Genomic DNA, 26,890 nt, shown 5'->3' with positions numbered 1-26,890 from the left:
AGACCAGATTTTAGCGCAGACCAAGTTATGAGGACCTTTCCGATTGAACAGCATGTATATACCCATAAAAACGTCGCTAAGACTGAGCAACTTTTTCCTTTCATTTAAGGTACATCCAAAGGAACGTAAGTACTTATTGTGCAGTTTTTCCAAAATATTCGGAATAGTTAAGGGAAAGAATTCTAGCGCCTAGTTCTCCACCAGCTAAACAGGAAAGAGTACCTAAAATCTTGGCAACATTAACATGAATACATATGTGATGTTTTGTCAGGAAGGTCTTCATATGCGTTTTTTTTTTTTTTTTTTTTTTTTTTTTTTTTTTTTTTTTTTTCTCAATTTCACCACCAATGCCCCTGAGTAAATTTGGAAGATTTTGCGGATTTGTTTCTTTTTTTGTTCCAATTTCGCAATTTGGAATGTAGGGTCAATGAACATCACAGATAAGAATTGAACAACAATACTCGTGCTAGGCTTTTCATATGGAAACGTCGTTATTTTATGGTGGGAGAGGGGGGTGACGGTTATTTTCATTTTCGTTGAAGAACTCCTTCCCGAAAAAAACACCATTTGTTCACACACACACAAATGCGACTCGGTTCCGTGGAATGTCATTTGATATCGAGTTCCGTTCGGTATACACTGCGGAAACCGACTCGCCAAAACGGACGAAAAAATCCCATTTCTTAAGCTGGAAAATGCGGGATCTGGCCCGGATAACGAAAGTACGACAACAGTGTTTGTAGTTTCGGCAGTTTCTTGCCGGACTGTGCTTCAATAATTTGCTCTTTTTACTGAGAGTCAAGGTCTTGAGGAGAATTATACGGATAATCTGGCAACTATGCTGCGGCTCCGGAAAGTGCTTTCGCCGAATAAATGAGCTTTCGCCGGTTATGCATGCTGATGGGGGCGGCCATCGCGGTCGTAAAACTTTGTAAAAAAAATATCAGTTATTCGAAATTGCTGCAGTGCTTCTTGCCTATCGTTCGTTTCCATCCTGAAAAAATATTTCTAAAACTTGTATTTTTTTGTTTTTTGTGTTTTTTTTATGTGTGTTTTTTTTTCTTTTTTTTAATGGATTAAATCAAAAGGAACTATGCACGTAGGAATTCCGTGCTTTATAGTTTACTTCTCTGCATTTATACATAGTTTCTTTCAATAGACCCGTAAACAATCCTGTGAACTACTCTGCCTCTTCCAAGCGACATTAATCTCAATGAGCCGCAGTTGTGCCGCCAGAAACTGCAAAAATGAATAAAAGAGGGGAAAAAAAACAAAGAAGCTTGCAATCTTTAGTTTTCACCCATTGGTACATTGATCTTTTAGAGTCAAATACTTCAAATTTTGAGCGTGCGGTTGCGCGTACAACTCACTGCAGCACAATAAAAGCACAAAATGTAAAAGAAGAAATTAAAGTGCTTTGGAAATCATTAAATTTGACACGGAACCACCAATATTTAATGAAACACACATTATATTATTATTCTCCTTTGATAAATTGATACATATTTTTTCCCATCAATTTAAATAAGAATAATCAATGCAGAGTGTGCAAACATTTCAAAATCATGAGTTAAAAAACGCTGACCATGCGAGTATAAATATTAAAGCCTAACAGAGCGTAGCGAGCGGCGCGGCGCGCGGCGTGCTGCCAGCGAGAGGCTCACAGACGCCTACAAACCTAAGTGGATACTTCACGCATTGCACAATGCTTGTAGTATCCACTTAGGTTTGTAGGCGCCAATGCGCGTTTGGCGCTGGCCGCCCGCCCGCCGTGCGGCGGCGCCTGAAGCAACTATTTCACAACAGAGGTGTTGCACAGTATCATACGAAATTGAACGTATTAAGAATGACAGGCATCCTTTAAAAGTACAGATCTTTCCTTTTAAAATAAATCAAGATACTTATCGTACACAGGAAAAATCTAAGAGCCTTTAGCTGTGGCAAACATAGAGATCCGGTTCAGGTATAACAAGGTGGGAATTTCTTGAAAGATAATTAAGTCCTGTTACACCAAAGAGGTGTAGAGAGTTTTAGTGAATTTTGTCTCATGGAATTGACGCTCCCAAATTTTTACCAAAACTCTCAACAATGTATTATTCTCCGTTGGACCAAACAGACAAAACAAAAAAACAGGCAAACCCTCATTCTTCCAAGACGCTGTATATTTTCATCCAAAAACGTCGTGAGCAATTGTCGTTTGTATTTACATGTGGGCCGATTAACTTTGGGTCTCAACTTGCTCGTGGACCAAAACTCCCGTGCCGAAAAAACGCGTGGACGTAAATTACTGGAAAAAACAGGTGCGCTGACATAAAATCGTTGACGAAATGTCCTATAACCGAACAGTTATTGATACTTTTCAAAAGGTTTAAATGGCAGATCAATCGATTTATCGCTTAGCACGCCACGCCACTGTTTGACCATAGCTATGAAGGAAAAAGTATCGTCACTGGGTCTCATGAAGACTCTTATGATAAAAAAAGAAAATAGGGGCGACTCCGGGTAGGGGCGGATGAAAAAGGGGTTATTGGCAACCTTTGATACTTATTATCTACTGCACAAATCACCAATTTTGCCGTGGAAGAGGTTCAAGTTAAGAAGATTTTTTCAAATATAATGAGCAAAACTTGTTTCAAAATTGAGATGCGCCAAAATATGTAATTTGAGTGAAGCTCGTGGAGTCACGGACAAATAAAACCTCATTATTTGCACTTTTGAATCGTCTGCATGCATCATCCGCCATTTTTTCAAATCTTGGGAGTTCTGCGAAGCCTGAGATGGCTGTGCCAATCAGGAATAGATTCTCCAGTAGCCGTATGCCAGAAGCCTACAAAGAAACTCTGCCGTGCTAAGGAAAAACGCCGTATGAACATTCGAGAGTTGCCAAATTTCCCTTGATAAAACATGTATTTTTGACAACATTTATGCATATTTTTCCTCAAAATGTTCGGATATTTTAGATTGAATTTCGTACAAAATTGTCTGAAAATTTCGGAAAATAATGTACGCAATATTTCTAGTGATTTCGGTTTTCTTTTTTAGCACGGCAGTACTCTACGCGGCATTACTGATACGCTGATTCGACAGGAGTAAAAGTTGAATGCATGGATGTAGAATCCAGGGAGAGGACAAAACAACGATTCGCGAACACGTCGCCGCCGTCGCCGCCCCCCCCCCCCCCCGGCAGTTTACAATCGGCTTTTCCGGGAACTCGTTTTTATGCAACACTAATACCCGCCGAATTGACCTCTCAAAGGTATTCGTGTGATGAATGGCACGGCGCTGGAAACTCGAATTTGCGCAATGAAAAATGCGCTTTCCCGGTCGGACACAACTGCCGCTTCTGCGAGTTAATAGACGTATATTCGCATGCCTTCTCACTCGAATGAGGCAACGTTTCTGGAGAAATTTGGCAACGTCAACCTGATCCGTAGTCGATTAATTGGAGGCATTTACAGGAAGAGAACTTGCCACAGTTTGTTAACTTTATTGGAACGAAACTGTCGAAAAGGTGACAACGGAAAAATATGTGCGATGATTGAGACAATTTAGACGTATAATTCGGCTAAAAGTAACTGCGTTCGAATGCATTGAATCGAAAAGATTTATGTACATGGGAGCTCCCTTCATAAAATACATTAATACGGTTGAATATAAAATTAATTATTATAAAATATAATATAATAAAATATAATAAATAATTGTTGAAATTGATAGGCGAACGATAGGCAGAACGATCAACAAAGACGATAAAGGGAAAATGGAGCTATCTGATTGGTTGAAACGGGTGGTTGTTATAGACTGAGAGGGGGATGATGGACTGAACTGTAGGATCTCTCGAGTGTTGCACATGTTAACGTAGTTAGTCTATCGCTTACTTCCTTATTGTCTACTGCAACCACTCACCTCGTGTAGATTCCGAAAATCTAAGATGAAAACCTACGTGAGACGAAAATTTTACATTCAAAATTCATCTTAAAACGCCAATTTGAGAAAGGGGGGAGGGTCAAACAAAGCATCACGTAATTTTTTAAAAAAAAAGGGTGGAGAACAGCGTTACGAAATCGTTGCGGGGAGAAGTCATCCGTTTACAGAACAAATGGACGTATTTATGCTGAAAGGAACTATATGCATATAGGGTTTGCGTGTAACATAGTCCCTTTTAGCATAAATACGCCCAAATAACCGAAAAAAAATTTGAAAAATCACCCAAATACAAAAGAGCACCAGGGAAACATGCAGTAAATCGTCCATCAGTTGGACTAAATTTTGCAATTTGGAACTATAAATTCAGGCTCATCTGGAAAAACACTTACGTGCATAGGAAAATTAATGGTACATACGTTGTTTTTGAACCGGGTAAGAATTTATAGTAACAAATTGTAAAATGTAGTCCAGTTGTGTTACGCTCAAGCTTGAATTTTTAGAATCGTTCATTGAAAATTTTAAGAGAGAGTTAGAAATCACCTCAAGGATCATTTTGCCTGACTCCATCACGAATGGATCGCGTTCAGCAGGAAGGAACCAAGCCATATCAGCTACTGCCAAATTTGACAGCTAGGGCAATTTAATTTTTTACAAGGGTACGTTTGTCCAGATACCTTCGAAACATTATAGGAATTTTCTTCTTACTTCGTAAAAATCCATCGAAATTTGCGAAAAAAATCCGCACAACCTTTTTCATGTAAAAAATTAAATTTCCCAATTAAATTTGGCAAAAACTGATGTGTCTTCGTTCCTTTCTGCTTAACGGGGTCCAAATAATGCTGGGAAATGTTTATTCATTTCTACTTCCTGGTATCGGATCGGCTTCTGGCCTGCAACCAATGGACTTATGACAACCCTGCAGATGTAACAGGACGCGCTGACTCGAGTAACAAGTCTCCAATTATGAATATTCAGCTTAGAGACGACGCTCAGAACGAGCCGACGCGGGGGGAAAACGGGGGCGCCGGAACTGGCGAGGGTATGCAATGAGCAACGCAAAGAGGAGCGGGCCGGAGCCCGGATGTCAATGGAGCTGCAACACAAGGTGATGGTGGAGTCTCATCTCGGCAAGGACAGATGGCATGGAATCTGAGCGGAGGAACCTGGGTCTCTCGATTCATACTGTCGAGTCTTGGCTTATTCCGAGTCCACCAACAAGATACTTTCAATGGAGATGTTGCATGTGTGAGGAATTTGCGATTTGACAACTGATTCGTATGTAAAAGTTGGCGAGAAACACGATGGTGCCTCTGGTTTTCTCTGAAATCAACTCCCAAGCTCAAAAAAAGTTCTCAAGTTGAGGCCAAAATGGAGGGGATATCCACGCTATCCTGAGGGTCCACCTCTACATCAAGACAAACTCGCCATGCAAAGATAGGCGAGCAAATGCATAGACAGGGCTGCGACTTAATTTGGGGACTATAAAACTTAAAACACGGCAAACCTGCTAATGTATTTGCTCCCTATCTTTGCATTGAGAGTTCGTCTTGATGTAGAGGTGGACTCTTAGGATAGCGTGGGATATCCCCTCCATTTTGGCCTCAACTTGAGAGCTTTTTTTGAGCTTGGGAGTTGATTTCAGAGAACACCAGTGGCACCATCGTGTTTCTCGCGAACTTTTACATAAGAATCAACAGTCAAATCGCAAGTTCCTCACACATGCAACATCTCCATTGCAAACTGCAGCGTACCTCGTCTCCAGAGGGTGGATGCAAAGGGTCAGTTGCGCTGGTAACGGAATCGTGTTATGATGCTTGATTCTTGTAGATCGGCTACAAATAATAAGGTCAGTCCAAATAACGACTTCCTACGTTCAATATTAGACGAGATACCGCGCTTTGAAAACTTCAGTTTATGACGTCATCCACCGCAGTAGTGACACCCGCGGATTTTTCCACCTCAGTTCCCGTCGATACCTTAAGTATACTCTGCTTTGGATGGCAATTTTTGAGCTTTTATTTTTTATTTTTTCCCCCAAATTTTATTTTTTCAAATTGAACCACAGTTCATGATCACACAAGAAAGGAAACAAGTAACGAAAACACCTAATTCATTTCCTTTTCACGACAGAAAGTGACGCATGTAAAAAGCTTTTCTACAGCTACCAGGTTGGAAACTTTGAAACAATTTACTGCGGACCGTTTTCCCTTTCAATTATTGATAAACTACTACTATGATTGAATTGTTCAACCAAAACTTATGAGGGATAATAGGATCAGTTATTTGTCGATGGTAATTGAAAACCGAGATCTATACCCTTAAGGCATATTCTAATAAAGCGAGTAATTTAATAAAGCTGCACCTTGAGTAAGGAACCGAATAAACCAGAAACGATGATCTCCTACCATGCTATGCTCCTTTGATGCGAACCGCGCATGTAACCCAATCACTTTTTACTTCCGAGCGTCAAACTTTGCTGTGCGTAGCGCATAACCAGTTGTTTGCAGGAGCAGCTTGTAGGGTATCAAATAACACGAAATGTATGATCTGTGTTCCCGGGTCGGGGTATTGGAGCCCGTTTCAGGTACGGCGCATAGTTTGCATTATGAACTGATGTTCAAAACTGAAGAAATTACGAGGCCACAAATCCAGTGGCGTGGCGTGCTTTGCGATTTATCGATTGATCTGCCATTTAAACCTATGTAAATGAATCGATTATCAAGGTGTTCGCAACGAACACCTTAATAATCGATTCTTTATCAAGCTTCAAATGGGGATATATCGATAACACCGCTCAACATGGGTTCTGTCCTTCGAACCAAACCAATTTTTTTCGATTCCTAGGTGATAGAGTCCGAAAATGCCCATAATAACTTCAGAAAAATTGGCTGGTGCTCGGGGCGCCGTCATTTTGAATGTTCCAAAATTGAGAAAACCCACGATCAGTTTTTTGGAAATATCTCCTCAACGGTTAATCTGATGGGAAAAAAACCAGCAGAAAGAACATAAAATTTCCTACCAAAATCACCCTCTTCTGTTTTGTATGTATCACTAATAGATGAACCAAAGATGTAAGAAAACATGGTATGTGGTACCACGATGGATGACGTCACACACCGTGTTTGTTGAAGGGCGATATCTCCCTACATATTGAACGTATAGAAACTAGGCGTTTGGGCGGATCTAGTTATTTTCTGTTGTCAACTCATCAAAACGCTATTAAAAGAGTAGCGCAACTAAGTTATGAATAGTGTTTTACGAGTTTACTAGTGGTATTTCTCAATTGGACCAAGTGAAGAGGAACCGGATGAATCACGAGATACTTCTGTAAAAGCACACATCCTATAAAAAAAATGATTGATGATACGTTGTTCCTGAACTTGGTCAACAAATATAATTATTTTTTGCTGAACTCGCTGCTAGGGCAAGGGACACTTTTTAGGTCGAAGTTATACGGCTGATTTTGAAGAAAAAAAACATTTCAAACTTTGCACAGTTGATCGAAAAAACATAATTTCCAACTCAAAAAGGTAAGATTAACCTTACTATGAGTCACAGGCCACAGAATCTGATGCATTTTTTTCTTAAATTAAAAATTGATTATCTCGTAATCATACAAATTCTGCCAACCGCTTTTATTCTCAGGAGGAGGCTTCGATAGAAATCATGATCAATGCTCTTATAAGGGAGAAAACCCGTTAACATTCAATCTAAAGTCCAATTTCTCTTCAATTTTTCCAAGAAGACACGAAATTTGCAGTCTTCCTATCTATAATCGAGGACATATTTTATACCCAATGTCTCCGTGCTTGCTTTCTCCTCCTAACAATTTTGCCACACTGCAAGAATTATTCCCTTCAGCAAGTTTCCAAAGAAATCCAAGCCCACGAACGTTTGGTTGCTTACTGTTGATTCATTTACCATTAAAAACTGGTCCAGTCCCATTTTAGACGATTCCACAGGCCCTCTTCTTCGGCCTAAAAATATAGACAACTTCATGCATTTATGCACTTATAAATCTCGTCTCTGAGCAAAGAAAAATTCTTGAACTTACGCAGCACGGCTCAGAACAGTCGCCATCCGATTACATCCATGTTCAATTCTCGCCTCCCTTCCTGATATCCACTGGACCTTCCTCAAGACGATTCAAAGATTCGACATCGAACATCATAAAATCCCACCCATCACAATTTGCGCGAACACACATTAAGTTTCAAAAAACCTAGCAAAACTGATTGCTCACTGCACAGATTGGTGCCTCCTGATTTTGACGATGTAGACGTTGCGACGTGAGTCGAGTAACAACCGATTTTTCAGCGCGAATTAAAAATCATCGGCGCGGGGTATATAAAACTGAAGGAATAATAAAATCCAAACGCGATGAACTTCCCGCACATTGTGGAGAGTTTTCTCACCACGAAAGAACCGGGTTTCAGAAAAATCGCCAAAAAATCCAACTTTAAAAATCCGGAAAATCTCGAAAAAAAGTCGATTTTCCGGCACGAATTCAAATTTCTCGGCTCGGCGAATATTCAACCAACAAAATAAAAAATCCACGGTACATGCAACGGTGACCGACTGATTCGCCCGAAATCTCGGCTAGATCGGGGAAAAATCCGAAATCCGAAAATCGAAAATCGAAAATCACGCGTGGGACCCGGCTTCTTGAGCGCGACGAGCGTGGCGCCCTAGGTACGAGGAGCAGCGTACTGACTCGCGACTCGCGAACTCAATATCCCTCATGACAGCGTGGATTCAACCCCCGCCGCCCCTAACCTCAGTCCCCCTCCCTCCCCCCCAAACCGACCCCAATCAAAAGTTCTTACAGAGGGCGGGCGGCGGGGGGGTCGGCATCCCGACCACAATATGTTCATAATGGTCCTGCGAGGCGAGCTTCCTTTTTTAGCCGCCTTTTGTTGACATTGTTATTCTTATTTATTTACGTGCCGGGCGCGCGCTGCGTCAGGGAAAATCCTCCGACAAAAGGGCGTAACTGCATTTCCACGGGAAGGGCGGGATCGCACGGGAAATAGGGCGCACCTTGGGGCACGGTTACGTCCTAACGTTGAGATGAAGTGGTCACGGAAAATCCTCCGACGAAAGGACGTAAGTGCATTTACACGGGAAGGGCGAATTCGAACCGGAAATAGGGCGCACCTTAAGGTACACTTACGTCCTTACGTCAAGATGAAATGGTCAGTGTCATGGCGACGTTACGTTTCCGGCCCTCTCGAGCGGGTAGTTGCGAGGGTCCAATCTCTCGTGCTGAGAGAAAACCTAGTATGAACATGTTAGTGTTGCCGAAGTCATTCAAATGGGATATTTGTTTTTGAAAAAAAACGTGATTATTTTCCGTTAAAATTATCAGATTTTTCAGATCGAGCTGCGAATGAAATTCCTTGAAAAATCGGAGGAAAAATTTTCGAGTTTCCCGGAAAATTCGTATTTTAAAACGAAATTTGATAATGTTCAAGGGCTCATGCAGCGTTCCTCCTTAGAGAGTATCAGCGGTCACAATCGAGATGTAGAATGAACCTGGGTGGAAAACCGATGTCTTGTTTTTGCTCGTCCGTGCAAGCGGGAAACTAGTATGAACATTTTGGTATTGCCGAAGTCATTCAAATGGGATATTTGTTTTTGAAAAAAACCGTGATTATTTTCCCTTAAAATTATCGGATTTTTCAGATCGAGCTGCGAATTAAAATCCCGGAAAAATTGGAGGAAAAATTTATTAGTTCTCCGGGAATTCGTATTTTAAAACAAAATTTGACAACGTCCAAATGCTTGTGTAGCATTTCTCCTTAGTAAGTAACAACGGTGACAATCGAGATGTAGTCGAGATGTAGAATAAACCTGGGTGCAAAACCGATTTCTTGTTTTTGCCCCGTAGCTCCCTTAAATATCCTTGTACCACGAGGATACTCAAGGGGCATTGGGGGACCATGTGGTGGTACACTGTGTAAATTTTGAAGGAGTGATAAGACGATGAGGTATGTGAAACGATAGTGTCATAGCGGAGGAAATACAGATGGACGAACACACGCTTATTCTGAGTTCAGCTTTTCTCTCCCTTCTTTAAAGGACCTCATAACGTTTAAAAAGGACGAAAGTCTCCTCCTTTTCCGATGCAAATACTTCCACCAATAAGGGAGTAGAAGAAACATTAAGTGGAATCCTCTTCTTCTTTTGAATATAATAATCTTCGCTTAACTTTAGACAAGTAGTCCCACTTCCGAAAATTCAAATTATACGGAAAAAGGCACCAAGAAGTTTTAAAAAGGCACCGATGGTAGCATTGCCGCAGGGGCCGCACAGTGTGGATCGAGTCAATCAGAGAGGCCGGACACGACAAATTCTGACTAACCGCAGTGGCGTGGCAATGCATGTATGATGTTTATTTCGCCACATTTTGAATTTTAAGGAGTGCTCCTAGAAGAAAATTTCACGAAGAAACCAATAGAACCACTTTCAGAGCCTCAAAATTACGTATGAACGTAGTTTTAAGCTTTTAATGTTTCCAAATTTTGTCCAACCTCTACTATTGACGCGATCCACTGTGGGCCGACGCGTTCCTCCTCAAGTTCCCTGACTTTCCCGGATTCCCAAACCGCCAAAAACCTTGAACGAAGTACAATAGACGAGAGCTGCCTGGTTCAAGGAGCAGAAACGTAAATAACAAGCTTTTAATAATCTGCATGAAAATTGACAATTTCTTTAACTTGGATCGAATTCACTTCGATTCTTCAGCCTGAACTAGGTGTGAGGGATTCGGGAAATTCATTAAAGGCGGCAACACAGGCCCCGTCAAGCCACTCCGACCCTAAATCGGGCTTACCGCGTACTTGATATCTTGATTTAATTGCGCAAGTTTAACACCCTCCTTTGGTTTCAGCCCTTCCGGCGGGACTCCGCGAGGAATCCCCGAATTTATTTATCCCTCCATTCGCTCGGAACCGCGTGTATTTTCACTGCCGAGTTCGGAAAGAAACACCGCGAGATCGATCAGATCAACCAAAAGGACTTGGTTGATAGATTGAACTTTTCGTTAAATCGACCGAAGCCGTAGGTTACAAGCCGTAGGAGACATCTGGGGATAAAGAAAAAGCTGTGTTGAACTAATGTATTACTGCCGTGCTAAGGAAAAATGCCGTATGAAAATTCGGAAGTTGTCAAATTTCCCCGGATAAAGCATATTTTTTCCAGAAAAGTCATACATATTTTTCGTTGAAAATTTCAGACTTTTTAGATGGAATCACGAACAAATTCTCTGAAAATTGGAAGAAAAATATTTACAAGTTTTCTTGAAAATTCGTGACTTGTCAAAAGAAATTTGGCAATTTCTAAAGGCTCATGGGGCGTTTTTTCTTAGCACGGCAGTGTAGTACTCTTGTTTCTCCTGACTTGCGACCGACTAGCGCAATATCGTAAACTTCCCGCCAAAGTATCACAAGCGCCATGCGACGTTTAAAAATTTCCGCCGCTATTTAATTTCTTTACAGAAAAATTTTAGGTTGAATCTATGTTTGAAAATTTCACTGAATTTTATCGGCAGTACAAAGAAAATTCAGTGAAATTTTCGGACAGCTTCGTTGAACCATTTCTATGTAAAAAGATAAAATGGCGGCGGAAATTTTTAAACGTCGCATGGCGCTTGTGATACTTTGGCCAGAAAGTGACTATACATGAACTATCGTATATCACCGATGCGCGGTCCAGGTTCGATCCTGGCGGATCACGCCTCGTTCCTACGGAGGTTGGATTTTTCAACCAAAAGATTTCGTAAATGTAACCCAAAGGAAAACGAATGAAAACATAATAACCACACGCTTGGGATACTTTGTGTCCTACTCTCCACATTAACCAAAAATGACGGTTCCTTTTACTTATACTGGTTAAAATTTCCTACGTCCTTTCCAAGGGCCGTAGACGCTGAGATTAAGAACGAGAAAGGTGGGGGATGCAAAAGATATTCGATGAAACCTTTCTTGTGTCTCCGACGTAGACTGCCTTGTAAGCGTGGAGATCCGCAAAAAATTACTCCTGATCATAACGATTTCCTATACCTCCTTTGAGAACTTAGCGGTTATACAATAAAAACGTATGTTGCTTCTCTAAGTACCAACTTTGCGAGACTGAACGATAATCTGCGGACTATCAAGCCGAAAAGCGATATGCTCGGAATGAGAGTCTCGGATAAGAACAGAATGCACGATCGTCCCTGGGGTCGAGGAGTTTAAGGGTTAAACGCGTCCCCGAACTTTGCACAGAGCTATAAAATATGCATTGTTTCTTCCAAGTTGGAGGAATCTCCAAATCTCTGCCTCAAACTCGCGGAATGAGAGCAAGTTCAGATGTTGCTGAGCTATTGTCCGTGTTGTCTCCACGCTCCGGCTGGTAAGTACACTACAGTGTGATTCATAAATACAAATCATTCATATGGCTGAAAAACACAAAAAAAGGGTAACCAAGGCTGAAAAACAAGAAACTTAGAGCCTTAAAGTTTCGGGTTGGTTCCAGTCCCCTCCTCGACCAGGAAACAAAAATATATAAAAAATTCATAATAATATTATTGGGCTTTCGGCTACTCACAATGAAAGAAACCAATATTGAGATTTTACCCGATTTTCCCTTTAATAATAAGTAAAATTAAAATCTCTTTTTCAAAACTATACTTGTACATATTATATATTTTTGTTGCCTGGTCGATGGAGGAATTGAGTCCACCCCAGAACGCCCCTTCGAGGCTTCAGATTTTGTAGTTATTCAGCCTTGGTTACCCGTTTTCTTGTGTGTTTTAGTTAAATTATTAGGACTTTTTCCATGTGTTTTTGTTCATTCATTTGATTGGTTACGAAATTTACTTTTGGCAATGCTTTAACGAGCAAGGTGACTACAATCAAAGGGAGAAAACTTTCTAGAAGATCGAGGTTCTCATTCCTTTTTAGCCCGAATCCTTCCCCTGATTTTCGACAAGTTAAGTCAAAAGTTGTGAATTTTTTTCTCCGAAGATAAACACCCTACTCAGCGCCTGGATTATTGAGTCGTTATTACATTATATTGATGGATAAGAGCGTCGCTAGGATAAAGGTTCATTAATGAGGGTCATCGAATGATGATTTCACAATCAACTCTCTGGAAAATCCTAAAAAATGCGATGCGAAGGAGGAGGGGGGATCCATAGTTGTTTAAAAAGAAATGAAAAAATGGCTGGTTCCTCTAAAAAGGAAATTTAAGCTATGATTCAAGAGGAATCCTTTTCGGAAAATGTTAAATGGAGCATTTCTTTGCATCAGGCCAACTCTTCATGAGCGGCAATGGAGAAGGAAGGGATGTTCATCTGAAACGGAATGTGTGACCTCAAGAAATTTTAAAAACAAAAGGTTGGATTCTTTTGCAGGTTGAGGAGCACACAACTTTCCGTTTCCCTCCCACGAAAAATTCCTACTTCCACCCCCTCTCCCGGTCGAAGACCAAAGTTACCTCGATGTCCTCCTCTATTTACGCGACTCCCTTTTTCCATAAAAGTGTCACTCGGTTCCGCAACTACGTCGGAAAGTTGAGCGGGATTTTTGAAGGAGTCCAGAATAATTCAGACACTCAAACGCGGCGCTGCGCGGCGCGGCGCGGCGCGGCGCACGGGGACAAGCGGAAAAGTTGGACTAATCGCGTGCGTTCGAGCATGCATGCGAAAGTTTAAAACAAACTTTCTGGCCCAAGTTCAAAGCCGGTGCATTGTGTGCTCAAATTTTCGGGCGGAAATATTTTCGCGCATAACCGAGACTTAAATCTTCGCGCCGTCTCTATTATTTGAGGAGCCCCGAATTTTCTCCCACCTCGCGAGCTTTTGGCTTTTGTTTGAGTTGCCGCAGCGATGAGCGCATTTTCCCGAATTGGTGTCCCGGGTCCCTCCTTCGGTGCGCGCCCGATGTTGAGCGAAAATCGTGCGATGCATTAGATTGTCATGAGATTTGTTCTGATAAGAACTGACCACTAGACAAGGTACGAATCTGAGCATTCTGATAAATTTTTCCTCTTCGATATTTTACAAACAACACGATTCGCGCGACGAAAATAACTGGTGCTCACCCCTATCCCAGATTGTAAAGTTTTTATTCAGCATTGGTTACGAAAAATGAAAATTCATCTCACACAACAAAAACATGAAACTACTTAAATTATATCGAAAATAATTTTTTTTTTTTTTTTTTTTTTTTTACATTATGATACATTAATGTTTTTTCAAGGAGCGGAAATTTTGAATTTAAACATCTAGAAACGTGAACATCTTAATGAGGAGTTACTTTCATCAAATTTTGTTACACACATTGTATTCTACGTGAAATTTTGATAAAACTATGTTTCATAAGGCTTAACATTGCACTTTTACTGGCAGTCCACTGAACCTAATTAATTGAAAAAATGAGATTGGATAAAATTGAATTCAAATAGCCACATATTGTCTCCTGTCGAATATTTCACATCGAGAAAAAACATTTTAAACGTGAAAATGGTCGTTAAACTTTGTCCTTACAATTTGGTCCCGTGGAAGAATAAAACTTCAAACTCCTTTCTCTCGATTCATACTTGATGCAACTATACACGTATCTATTGAACTTGGTCAAATCGATCGTTAAAGCGATTACCCAACTGCGTAATACTTACGCAGGCGGCAAAATACAACTATTCCAGCTCCCAGGTGCTCGTGATAGTATCACATATTTTGAGGGCGCACTGTGGGTGTCCTTTATTTTGATTGTGCGTTGTGTAATCGGCACTCTCTTTACCAACTTACATGTAATCGTCTATATTTTTTCTGGGGCAAGCTGCATGCCTACATTCTATTAAAGCTACATATCGTATAAATGTGTTCCTCTGACACTAAAATCACGCATAGTTTGGCAACTCTTCTCCGCGAAAATGAATATCTAAGCGCGCCTCGCTTCAGAGGCAAATAGTCTTACACACACACACACAAGCTACCTAACCGCAGAGAAATAAGTTAATGTCGACTGAATAAATGAAGTCGTTCTAGGACAACTCTCCTCCCATTTAGAAAGCAGCAATTCACGAATAATCCACCACGCACTTTTCATTAAAGCCTTTACCTACTTTTCTCCTCACGCGAGTCGGTATGAAGCGTTCATGGGCCCTTGTATTGTAATACTTTCAATTCGATTCGAGACTAAAAAACCTCATTCCGCTGTGAACCTCCTGCCATATATTTTTTTTTCATCCTTATGGAACATTTTAGGACGACATTTCTTGGGAGGGTCCACGAATATTCGAAGGACATTAAGTGAAAGTTCAAGTAACAAGGTTGTTTTGTTCGCCAGTAAAATAATTCATGAAAAAACTGAAAGAACAAAAACTAACACTAGGTGCAAATCAACAAAACCAAACCGAAATCGCTCTTCTGTAAATATTTTCTTCGTCAATTAAGTCCCTTTCTCCTGCGAACATGTGTGTTTATTATACAGTAACGTGGTGTGTTTTCCGATACATCGATTTATCTGCAATTTAAAACTAAGGAAAAGGATCGATATACACAGTGTTTGCAACGAACACTAGAAAAAAACACATTGGATCTAGAGTCTAGACTCTTGAAAACATTGACAATAGCAAGGACTCTTGATTCAATCAGATTTAAGCTTAAATCAAAAGGAAGTCCGCTCAAATTAAGAGGCTTGGTTCTTGATTTAAGCTTAAATCTGATTGAATCAAGAGTATTTTTTCTTGTCGAAGTTTTTAAAAGTCTGGACTCTAGATCCAATGTGTTTTTTTTTTCCAGTGAAAACCTCAAGTATCGAATCTTCGCGACAGCTTTGAATGGTATAATATCGATAATCGATCATTCACGCCTGGCCACTGATTGACAAGATGGCACACAGCTAAAATTAACGTTTACGAATCCACCTAATGCATGAATTCCGCTTTAGTGGCCTGAGCCCAAGTTCGAGCCACCGAATATGAGACCTAAGTTTACCCTACGCTGAAGGAAACAAAAGACGGAGGAGAGCGCTTCCGTGATGAAATTTTTAATCAAGAGTAGACGGAGCTCGCGAGGCTTGATGCGGCGATTATGCGCGAGAAACGCCAACTTTCGATGCATGAATGAATGGCCCTGACGACACTTTTATTGGCGCTTCGAGGGCGAGCCCCCCCCTCCCCCTCCCTCGCACCGGGTCTTAGCCCGGGTCTCTTCCCTGCCTCAGAGCATCTGCTCGGAATCCCTCAACTTTTGCCATATCTTTTTCGTTACGAGACATAAATTATGTTTCTTTGCGTTTTGCAGATTCCACGCTCTCTCCCACCCCGTTTCGCACAGGTGCCATGTTCTCCGGGAAAAAGGGGGGAAAATTGGCATCAGAAATGAGCTTCCGCGTGAAAACGTTAGGTGCCAATTTTGAACATGGTCCGAAGATACCGGACGGAACTTGCTGTTTGCTTGATCGTAATTCCTACACGGTTTGCTTTCCTCCGCTAAAATTGCATTTGACACACAAGCATTTTGGGAACTTTACCGGCAACATCTTAAGGCGAAATGTAAGTACCAAACATGTACCTTGTTTTGTTAACAAGGAAAACGTGCCCTGGTGGTACATGCCTACGCACAAAATAGATCCATTTCATTGATTTACAGGTTGTGTTGGAAAAAGTCATGTTAAGAATTGTCACAAGTTGCTGCTGCTTTCCTCCAGATGAGGTGGCTAGAAACTGCCCCCACACGCGGGGAATTAATAAAAGGGTTGTTCAAACTACGCAAACTACGCACTAAAATTTAGACTTTTTTAATGTTATCGTCGTGGTTTTCGTGCCATTTTACCCTCTGAAGGACCTATGCTCATGGCTGTATCTCATGTGTGCAACAGACCCATTCTTGCAAGCAATTTGAGATTTGACCACTTCTCTAAAATACTCAGAATTTCTCCTAGAAAAAATGAAAGCGCCTAAAGTGAATAGGTAAAATATTCATGCGTGAATAAAGAATTTGCATGCAAATTTTTTACTGACCCATCTGAAAGTGCCTAAACAGCCGATTTCACAGTATTTTTTATACTATTATTTTGATACGGGAAATAGTATAAAAATAGATTTAAAAGTGAAAAAATGGACCGCTTAGTGACGTCATCTGGCGGCATTTCCCATTTAAACACACGTATTTTAGCAGATTAGATCATTTTGTCATATCTTCTCCAATAATTGTTCAATTCATGAACCAAGGGTAGCCTCGTATTCAGTTCACTCAGTAGTTTCCATTTTCCAACACGAAATTTATCAAATTTCAGACACCTGCAAGTTCTCCATTGAGAAAATCTAGTGCTGATAATTTGAAGCAATTCGGAGCTCATTGAAAATAATAATTTTCCGCATTCCCGTGGATCTCCCAATCCCAAACTTGAAAACCTTCGTTCCGCAAAAAATTCCCTCGTCGACAATTTTTTATCATTTGTTAGCCGTCTCTAGCTGAAATTTTCCCAAATTGTTGATAATCTATCCAGATAGACTCATACTGATTATTGGCTAATAATTAAGGTAGATCTTGTCTCTTTCCATTTTTGGTAAACTAGACTGATTGGCCTTTAATGCCTTATCTACATTCACGAAGTTTATTTCACTAATCTGCCGCGTCTTTCTGGTTTTAGAGTTAGCTGAGCTTTCCGCCTGCTCGATGACACACATGGATTACATTTTGCATTTAAGAACCACTATCTCTGGCCTCTGGATCTCCCATAAAAGCACATATCTGCATAGGGGAACTAATGGCACGTATGTTGTTTCTATAATGGGCCAAAAATAGTGGTTCCTTTTTGCAAAATGTAATCCACATATAGTTTGAGGCTCCACCTACAAAGTTGGCAACCCTGCTGGCGCATCCCTCAAGTTTTGAGAGACCTGTTATGAAAATTACGAGGGAGAGCGGAAACCCACACTCCGCGAAAATGAAAGACAAACAAGAGTTGAAGAGGTGAAGCTGGCTTTGCTCCGGGTGCTCAGGCTCACCACTCACCGTCGGATTCTTCCGCAGCGGAGAGCGTTTCGCGGTCCTGAAAATTTCACGAAATTTGAATCGACGGGGGATCTCCTTCGCCGCGGACTTAACGGCCGGCTTTTAAGGAGCCTCGACCCTCAATCTAAGTCCTTTTTCTTAAATTCTTGGGCGTGAATCGCGCGGGGCAGGGGCGAGGTGTGAGCGGCGCGCTGTGGAGGGTGGAGGAGTCCATTTAGAAAATGCTACACGCAGAACACGCCCAGTAGGAAATGGGGATTTTATTTATACCTCTCAGACCTCTCTTCTCTCATCCCCTCAGCTCAGACGTTTAGACCCTCGGCAAGGATTCTTCGCTAACTCTCGCATTTGCAACTTTTTAAGACTTCATACAAAAATTCTCCCACGTACACACTCGAGAGCTAATCTTTCCACCTTCGCTCGCGAACGAGGCGTCTCCCGGAGGATTTTTATACGCTCGAGTCGAGGCTAACGGCTCGATTTTTCTTTGTTTTGATGCGCTCGTCCCAATTCCCGCTGCCGTGCTGAGGAAAACCGCCGCGTGAACCTTCAGGCGTTGCCAAATTTCCTTCGATAAATCACGAATTTTCGGGAAAATTTGTAGAGATTTTTCCTCCACTTTTCCCGAAAATTTTGTTCGCAATTTCATCTTAAGTTCCTGGAAATCTCGAGGTAAAATATTCATAACTTTCTTCGAAAATTGCTATTTTCTGAGAGGAAATTTGGCAATTCTGGAATATTCATAGGGTGTTTTTCCTGAACACGGCAGAATGTTAGTACGGGTGTGCTCTTAGCCTTTTATAAAAAGGAATCCGACTTTATTGGAATAAAACATTCAATCGGAAAGCTAGAGATGCCGGTTGCTCTGAGGCTGCTTTAATCTCTGGCATTGAGAGGGTTAGAACGCCTGCAATTTTGTGTGTATGCAACATGGACATCCTTGGAACACGAATAGTTGCATCCAAACGTTGCTAATAAGAAAGCCGAGGCGCCCTGAATTTTTCCCGCATGGGGTATTGGCATATCAGTGTCTGAAGTTAAAAAATGCGTCAATTGCAACGTTTCGTTTTTAAAGATAATACAACCAAATGATTCAATAAAATTTTCAGAGACGATTCCTGTAAAAAAGTTTTTTTAATTTTTTATTGGACTTTAAATCTTTTAAAATATATAATTTCATTATTATAAACCCTGTTATGCGCAAAGGCTGATGATTCACTTTAATTAATTTACTTATGGTTCCTACGGCATGATATATCCGATGATCTTACTTCGGTGCAACATTCCCATTCTGCACAATTCGCAGAACTCCTAAATGCTAAGAATGTTCCACGCGGTGTAAACCCCTTCACGAATGATAAAGTTTCACCTCGACCGCATAAAGAACGCACCCCATATTTCAAGGACGTCTTTCCTGGCTGAGGCCTCAATTATTTTTGCTTAACCCCCTTCAGGACCAACACCCTGCTCCGGTAGCTTTGTCGCGGTGTAACAAGGAAATAATGGCAGAAGCAACAGCGAGGCAGATAAATAAACAAAGCGCGCCACGACCACAAATCAGAGGGTGTTAGCGACGCGGGGTTGTTTTTCAAAGCGAAGCAGTCGCGTTCGCAGCACTGCGTAAATTACTTTTAATTTCGGGGGGTGAGGCCGGTGCAGTGTGCAGTGTGCAGTGTGCAGCGTGCAGTATGGCCAGGCGCTAATGATTCACCTGCACCTCGGCTAGGAGACCCCTGTCGACATCTGTTTTTTGCTGGGTCCCCCATAAAACAGCCAAAGCTTTTCCTATTTTATGGCCGACCACCCCGTTGCGATTTTGCTGATTTAAAGTGCAATATTTTTGACAAATGACCTCAAAGAAGTTTGGCAAGAATCCTTCAGGAGAAACTGTGGAGTTAGTCGCAGACAAAACCACCATGCACGGAGTGGAGATAAAAAATTACTTCGAAATCAGGTACTATTGCAACAATACTGGTGTACGTGCAATTTATTTGAACTTAACAAAATATATGACAGGGTCACCTCCTTTTAAGCAAACTAAAAGTATGATCCTGTGACACGAAAAAAAAATTCGGTATACCATAAACCTGATGCTCTGTAAACTTAAGTGGACATTTGTGCGTGCAGTATTCAAGAATTAGAAAGGATTACACAAGGTGAAAATTTGACATCTAAAGAAGAAATTTCTTGTTAAAATTTTACACAAATCACGTTAAACTATGGAAATTAAAAATATTAAGTCATCTGAGAGAAATTGAAGTTTGCAATTTACATTTAAACGGGTCAAATCAGCCAATGAAAACAACTTAAATGCAGATCATTTTAGTGCGCCCGTTGTATTCCAGGGCCAGATTTAGGGGGTGGCCTTACGGGCCGCGGCTAATGGCGGCAAAAGGGGGCGGTAAATGTTGTAATTTTTTCAAATGTAGGTATCAAGAAAAAAATCTGATTCAGAGAAAAAATTACAAACGAGAAAATGCGAAAAAATCTCTCATTTCCTGAGAGTTTAAGTATAGTAATTTCTAATTTGTTCGTCTTTCGGTGATACAAGAGACAGCGCCTTTCATAAGTCTAGTTGAGGGAGAAATCAAGCACGCAATTTGGCCTGGAGCGGCGCGGCGCATGCAGGGAGCGATGATGACGAGGACTTGAGATGAAAAGCAGAAGCCTTCGGCGCGCCGGTCAGCATAAAACACATATCAGCGCCTACAAGACTCAATGAATACTTCACGCATTGCGTCAAATGTAGTGCGGTCAGCGGCGGTTGGCGTGGAACTCATGGTGCCTACAAGACTGCATGAATACTTCACGCATTGCGTCAAAAACAGTACGGTTGGCGTGGTGGCGGAAATTAAAATTATTAAACCACAATCATATTTATTCTTTCATAATGTTTTCGTTCTTTCCTTAAAAAAGAAAGGCCCCGTCCACGCAGAGATATTCTTGAGGAACTTAATTTTCGCGGAAAGTTCCGTGAACTTTGGCTAGTGTGGACAGAGCTTTCACATAAAATGTTCCCAACAAGAGTAAACGCGTCTTATGCGGCACGTTCACTTGATGCATGGCTTGTATCGATGCTTCAAAACGAATGAGAAGGGGCGGCTAAATACAGGCGGCCCATGGGCGGCAAGTAGGTAAATCCGTGATTCGTCGTACCCCGAACGCGGAAACTCCTTTCCAAGGTTGCAAAATTGACTCAAACAATTCAATTTTTTACATGAATCTATCTGTGTAATTTCTGTTCAAAATCCTCCCATTTTTTGCATGAGATCATAAGAAAAATCAGTGAAACTTTCAGTTAATGATTTCCCAGGGAAAGATTCAATTTGTGTGGGGAAACTTGAAAACATTGAAATTCAGTGAGGAATTCATTTCGTGAGGGAAACTACGAATTGTAATTGGCTTGATTTTAAAAAACAGAAATAATTACAAATAGAATTTAATCTTAGAGCCGACGAGAAACATTTACAAAATTCCCCGGTTGAATAAATTATTTTAGCGGAAATTTGATGTCGTCCAGATACCTATGCGTACCGTGCATAGTGCCCCCTGATCAGCGCGACAGCGATGACGAAACGGGCGCCGATCGTGACTCGCCTGCAGCGACGGATTGGGTCCACAGTGCTAATGAAAAATCACAGATTTGCGTAGACTTAGCCTGGTAGTTACGCGGTTCTCGCGCAAAGGCCGAACGCATGCATAATCTCATTACGACCACCTCGGAGAATCCTCCTAATTGAGCAATAATATCGTTGGGATAGGCGAAGGCCCGACGCTCGGGTCTAATCCTCTCGGCGAAACCGCAAAGTGCATCGCGGGACCCAATACTGCGGCGCCATCTACCGGGAGAGCCGTGAACCCCCGCCCGCGAGTCTCGGCTCCATTTGACCGTTACTGCGCTCTGCCGTAACGCGGAGGAGATACTCCTCCTCGCAGAGGATTTGACTTTACGGCCCGCGTAATACGTGTACGATTCAATTTTTAGGCGTATTAATTTTACGAGGATGTAAACCCGGATGCATTTACGACAAAGCAACGGGCTCGTGTGACGTGCGGATTTGATATAACGTCGCTCCTCTGACGGAGGGACGTATCTTGATTTCCACGTAAGCCCCAGGAAGCATGCATTTATATATAAAACAGGGATCACGTGGAAATTGAGATACGCCCTTACGCCAGAGGAGCGACGATAACTGCGAAGTCACGTTTCAATTATTACCTAGCGAGAGCACATTCAGTGAGCAAACTGTTGCTCGTACAAAAATGAACCGCGTTAACGTAAAGTAGGAAGGAACTGAGCCACATCAGCTCCAGCCAAATTGAATTGGGCGATTTGATTTTTTACAACGGTTATACGGATTTTTTAGTAAATTTCAGAGAATGTTCTGCATAAAAATTACAAAGCAAATTTTTCTCAAACATTTTGAAGGAATCCACACAAACGTTCTCACACAAATCGAATAAAACATCCACTTCGATTTTTTTCTTAAAATTACACTCACTTCTACTGAACGCTGACACGTCAAGTTTCCCGACTTATATACCTATTGTGTGAATTCCCTGACTTTTTCTGTTCCTCCTTATCTCCAAACCTTCAAAATTTTTCAACTTTCTCTAACTTTTCCCCTTCCATTCGGAAAAAACTTTTTCTTCTTCTTTATTTCGTACATTACGCTATCCTTTGCATACTTTAGATCAAAAATTCCACTTCTAGAGATTCAAGTTGTAAGAGGGTGAACTCAGAAGTTGTCCGCGCTCCCTCAAATGGCTCCGGCTGAAATTACTGAATCGATGCGCTGCTTATTGCGAAATTCCCTGAATTTGCAAGGCTGCTGACGTTCGCACGTGTTTCTGACGATAATGATTCTGCGTTGAATTTATTTTAAGTTTCTACTTTTCATGGATGCCCATGACCGGATTTACCTACTTGCCGCCCTCTTCTCATTCATTTTGAAACGTCAATGAAAACCATCAAGTGAACGTGCCGGAGGGAGAAGGGTGCATAAGACGCGTTCACTCGTGTTGGGCTCAGTTATTGCGTAAGCCCTGTCAACATTACTAGCAAAAGTTCACGGAACTCCGCGCGAAAGTTCAGTTCCGTAAACCTATCTCTGTGTGGACAAGGCATTTCATTTGTAAGAAATAAACTAAAAAATTAAGAAAGAACAAACAAAAATGTGGTTTAATAATTTTAACTTCGCCACCGTGCCGCGCTGACCACACTGTGTTTGACGCGATGCGTGAAGTATTCATATAGTCTTGTAGGCGCTAATACGTCTTACATGCCGATCGCAGCGTCGAGGGCTTCTCCTTTTCATTTCAAGTCCTCGTCATCATTTCTTTTTGCGCCGCGCCGCTGCAGGCCAACTTACGTGTTTGGTTTCTCTCTTAACTCAACTTATTAAAGGTGCACAGTCTTTTGTATCACCGAAATACGACAAAATTAGAAATTAATGAATGAATGTGCGTTTCACGCCGCGCCGCGCCGATCGCTGTTGACCATACTGTGTTTGACGCAATGCGTGAAGTATTCATATAGTCTTGTAGGCGCTAATACGTGTTACATGCCGACCGCCGCGTCGAGGGCTTCTCCTTTTCATTTCAAGTCCTCGTCATCATTTCTTTTTGCGCCGCGCCGCTGCAGGCCAAATTACGTGTTTGGTTTCTCTCTTAACTCAACTAATTAAAGGTGCGCAGTCTTTTGTACCACCGAAATACGACAAAATTAGAAATTAATGAACTCTCAGGAAATGAGAGATTTTGTCACCTTTTCTTGTTTGTAATTTTTTTCTGAATCCGATTTTTTTGTACCTGCATGTAAAAAAATTGCAAAATTTGCCACCCCCTAATTTTGCCGCCATGGGCCGCGGCCCATGTGGCTACCCCCTAAATCCGGCCCTGTGGATGCCGCCAAGAAAATTTATGATAAATGGTTCAGCTAAAATTTCTCCTGCGCGATACCGTGCATCGAGCTCATTGCTCCAAAGCCTTTGGAAACAGGATGATTTCCCACCAGGTGAGGTGGATTTCTCCTGGAGCAAGAACAAGCCCTGAAGATCTTTATCTGAAGATTGATTGATTCAACATCAGAGGCGGTCCGAGGCGATCCCCTACGGTGGCGCAGCGCGCGGCGTGCGCCTTAACTAGGCGCGTTCGTCCCACCGACCCACACTTTTATTTTACCTCGCTCCGGCAGTTTAATTGACGCTTTAGCATATAAAACGCCCGACTCCTGACGGGGCTGCCGTTCTACGCGACGCTTTTTAGGCATCCGACGAAGAATGTCGGTAATTTATTAAAATCGAATCCTAGTGGGGCTCCGAGGTCGTAAATTGTTCTTGTTATGAGATCAAATTTCTTACGAGCGCCCGTCCCGACGCCGGATTACTTTTTAGTCTCCGATCTCAACTTGAATGTATCAGTCCTGGACTTCACAAATCGAGCCCTGCTTTTCAGAAAAATATTCCACCTCCGAGTGCAAGGTGTCTACAAGTCCGGAATATCCGGAGAGTCCGGAAATAGTACTGATTTTTTATGGGCGGTCCAGAAATTCTGAAAATGTGCGGAAATTCTATCAGAAGGTGCGGTTTCTAATTTTTCATTTTTGTCGAAATTTGAGAGAGAAATTCAAATTTTTGAAATTTTTCGAATTTCGTCAAATGGAGGTACTGAAAAAGTAGCGAATTTTTCCGTTGAGGAAGTACTGAATTTCTCAAGAATGTACTGTAAAAGTACTGATTTTTGGCTAGCCTGTTTTAGTAGACACCCTAGTGTGAATGATTGGGTCAAATACTGACTCGTCCGATTTTGCGAGAAACGCGGTGGTCAACGTAGTGGGTCTGTTGCGCTGGTCTCAGAATCGTGTTCTGATGCTCGATTCTTGAAGATCAGCCGAAAATAATGAGATCTTCTTAAACAGCAACTTTGTACGTTCAATATTGACCGAGATATCACGCTTTGAAAAATTCGGATCATGACGTCAGCCACCGCGGTAGGGAGACCCTTGGTTTTTTACACCTTGCTTTCATCCGAGTTTCACGTCGGATAACCAGTGGAAATGCGTGTTTCACTGCTTGATGAAAGCAAGGTGGAAACTAAGGGTGCCGCCACTGCAGTGGTTGACTTCATTAACCGAATTTTTAACAGCACAATATCTCAGTTTAAATTGCACGTAGAAAGTTGTTGTTCGGACTGATCTTATTACTTTTAGGTGATTTACGAGAAACAAGCATCAAAACACGATTCTATGACTAACGCGACTGAGCCAAATAGACCATATATTGAAAAGGCGTATCCAGAATTCCAGAGGGTCAGCAGGACCCTTCCTTCATCCTGAAATGTCTCGAAGTAACCTAAGGTTTCGGTTAATTTAACCGAACAAATTGGTCGATTAGCCCCTTCTAGGTGCGCCAACTAGAACGCATAGGGTACACAGAGTCGTAATGTCAGTGGGAGAGCTGGCGCCACTTTTAAGCAATTTCCAGGTCCCGAATTTCGAGACTCCTGTGCGGCGCCGGGTCACTTTTTCGATACATAATCGATTGTTTGCGATACACGAGGACCCGGCCATGGAATTACTATACGTATTCCACACTGCAATTTTGGATCGAATATGTATCGAAAAAGTAACTCGCACAAGGGGCTCGGAACTCGTCGAGCAGAACATGGCGCCAGTTCTCCCACTTACATTACGACTCTGTGTACTCTATGCTGGAACGTCAGTTTGGGGGTATCTATGCGGGCCTCAACAGTGAAAAAGAATAAAATAATAGATACAAATTTGGGAAAGCCTTTCTTTCGATGGGAGTTGATTTGCAGTTGCTGATCAAAAATAATCAGCCAGCGGACCTTCGAGGTTCAACAGTCAACACCCACATCGATACCCCAGAGTATCTGGAGGGGGCTATTCACATATCGTTATTGTTGACTTAACCGACAGAAAATTAAACCAAAGTAACAAGGACCACGGACATTTGGACCGCGTCTAGCAGAAAGGAACCAAGCCACATCAGCTATTGCCAAATCTAACAGGGAAATCCCATTTTTTACGAGAGAACGTCTATGCAGATTCCTTTGAAAATGTTAAGGGATTTTTTTTGTATTATGGAAAAAATTCACTGAAATTTGCACAAAAATCCGCACTCTTGTTTTCATGTAAAAAATTAAATTGCCCGATTAAATTTGGCAAAGCTGATGTGGCTTGGTTCCTTTCTGTTTAACGCGGTCCATTTCTAACTGCGTGCCGTTTTCTCTTGCGGGATGATGTGGTCTTACTGGCTGAGCCACTTTCCACACAAAGCAACTCTTCTTTTCGCCGGGGCAAAAGTTTGCGAGAGCCCCGATGCCGCGGTCCTGGGACGTTTCCCATTAGCGGGATGATTTAAACAAATCGGGCCGGTCGATCGGATGTTCGCATTCCTCCCGCTGTTCGCTCCGATTCGGAAAAATAGATATCCGCGCGGGGTACCGCGGATTGAGTCGTTGCCGTGGCGGGCAGCAGGCGCGACAATTTAACAGGTACTGCGAGCCGCGCGGGTTGTCGCCTTGCGCGCGTTAACTTTTATTCCTATTAGTTTCATGTCCATTTACGGAGGATAACAGATTACGCCCCAAGAACAAATCAGAGCAGGCCTCTCCCCCCCCCCCCCTCCCTGATTCCCGACGGTGTTGCCGCAAGGAGAGAGCAGGCTTAAGGCAGGCTCTAAAGGCCTCTTTACTGCTGTGTTATATGTAGCAAATAAACATACCTTCGATTCACTTACATACTAACAGACCAAGATTCAAAAGTTCCCGCTTACTTCAATTTTGCCCCCCTTTCTCAGCTCCCTGGTATACTCTTTTATAAAAAAATCTAGGTTATATTTCCAAAATCGAATTAGTACGGGATCATCTAGGGACCATCAAATGTCTATAGCTGCAAAAATCATAGAAATCGGCCCAGTAGAACGCTCACAC

The sequence above is a fragment of the Bemisia tabaci genome, chromosome 1 (assembly GCF_918797505.1).
Source record: "Bemisia tabaci chromosome 1, PGI_BMITA_v3".
NCBI classification, from domain to species: domain Eukaryota; kingdom Metazoa; phylum Arthropoda; class Insecta; order Hemiptera; family Aleyrodidae; genus Bemisia; species Bemisia tabaci.
The sequence above is the reverse complement of the archived record's forward strand: the minus strand, read 5'-3'. Positions refer to the sequence as shown.